Raw genomic sequence first — 2,233 nt, 5'->3', positions numbered from 1 at the left:
CCACCCATACTGAATTCTGGTAAAATTTAAAAGCGCCACTAACGATAGAATAAAATGTTCTCGTAAAGTTGTATATGCTCCCTATGCTGTACTTCCAACAGTTCTCTATCGAAATGTTTTGACATAATTAACTTTAACTGTACTCTATAACATTTTGGTTGCCACACAGCACTAATTCGCGCTCCATAGTACGATCTTATTAGAAGTTATTTGGATCTTTTCACACAGTCAATGAGTTGTGTTTCGATATATTGTAGCGCCCGGGCGCTTAAAACATTTTTTGTTCACTTTCTGGGGGCGCTTATTCAAACGGGCGCTTATGAAAATACGTAAAAAGTAAAATTGGAAATATACTGTCTGACATGTTCAGGGATCGGAGCTCTCATCTGTCCAAGAGAAATATCCTCATTTAAATATTGACCGAAGAAGAATGTGCTTCGACTCTACAGCTCAAATCATGCTAACAACCACATTCCCATGATTGATTGGGTTTTTGACTTCCTGAAAAGAAAATCTTATGAGGGGGCGCTTATTCAAACGGGGCGCTTATTCGCGCGAGTACGGTATATCAAATTTCTTAAAACCCCTCGTGAAAGCAAGCATACATACAAAACACGTCCCGCCCGTGTGTAAGAATATGGTTTTGAAAAAAACAATTTTTTTTTTCTCAAAACCATAATTTAACACAGGTTTACTGAAAGTTTAATTATTGTATTATATTTACATGCCATGCAAATCTTTTACATTTATTTTATCATACAATGCTCCATGGTTACACCGATCAATGATATTAGATATATTGAACCAATATGACGACTATAATAGGCCTGCCGCAGAAATCTTGTTTTTACCCTTGTATATTAAAAATCTTAACTGTAAAATACACAAAACTTTAGCAAAATAGATATAAAATACGAAATGAAGATGGTGCGGTTGATTTGTTGTGGTTGATGAATTGGCCATCAAAATGAGCACAGCATTTGGCAAACTTAAGTGATCTACAATCCTGAATCAGAATTGCTTGCTTCTTGGTAAGCACAAGTTGAAGGTCAGGATCAACACAGCTTCTCAACAAAGTCCACAGTCGGTTTACCGGGCTTCAAGCTTACAACCACTTTGGCACTCTTTTTTGTTAATCTCACAGGTGCTTTTGGACATCTACGAACTATTATCCCGAGACCAAATCCAACAACCTCAAATGAATATATATTACCGTATATTTTTGTTTTCAATTTAATTATTTATTTATTGCTACAGAAACCACCACGGGTTATCTGCCAAACAACTTGAGTTGGAAGACGATGACAATGAGGATGTTGAATTCTTAGATGCAGACTGCAACACCTTGATATCCAGTGGCGTAGAAAAGTATTTAACAGCCTTAGCTTATGTAACTCACCTAAATATAAACACCTCCACTCAGTGGCATAACAGGCGGGGGCAGACCTACCCCCCCACCCCCGACGGTTTTTCGGGCTGACCAGGCCGTCGGATACCGGGCTGGGTAATAAGAGAAAAAAAAAGGGGAGAGGGAGGGAAGGAGAAAGAAGTGGAAAAGAAAAGGAAAGGAAAAGAAAAAGAGAAGAGAAAAATAAAGACAAGAATAAAAAGGAAGATATCATAATGTCCAGACTCACAACAACCTGCAACCACTTCTCCACTTCAAAAATTGTCATAACTCCTTTGATCTATGGTGCCCAATGGCGTAACCACTAGGGGACAAGGGGAAAATATCTATCTTTGGAAAATCTTGCCCACCCCTTTATAAACTCAATGCCCTTTTCATCCCCTGAAAGTGCCTAAAAACCTCAAATTTCGGGCGCTTCGCGCGCATTTCTTGTTTACATGGGCCAATTTCCTCTAAAAATTGCACATTTTAGGGAGTTTTGATCAATTCCAACGAAATTAGAATTAAAAACACCGGGGGACAAGGGGAAAATATCCATCTTTGGAAGATCTTTCCCCACCCCTTGACAAATGCATCCTCTGAAAGTGCCTAACATTCTCAAATTCTTTGCGCGCATTTCTTGTTAAAAACACACTGATGATTTTGCGCGCATTTTTTAGGGTTTTTTTAGGTTTATCCTTTTTAGTTATTTAAACACATAATAGTCCCGAACTCAAGAAAAGACAAATTTAAGAGATCGTTTTAACCTAAAAGAAGGGCCTCAATGTGTATTGATGGTGAAAGAATATGTTTGTAATAAATAAAACCATGATGAAAATGCTTATA

This window comes from Anneissia japonica, unplaced genomic scaffold (genome assembly GCF_011630105.1).
Source record: "Anneissia japonica isolate Jap-2015-1 unplaced genomic scaffold, ASM1163010v1 scaffold288291_len444093_cov181, whole genome shotgun sequence".
NCBI lineage: Eukaryota > Metazoa > Echinodermata > Crinoidea > Comatulida > Comatulidae > Anneissia > Anneissia japonica.
Note: the sequence above shows the minus strand (reverse complement) of the source record.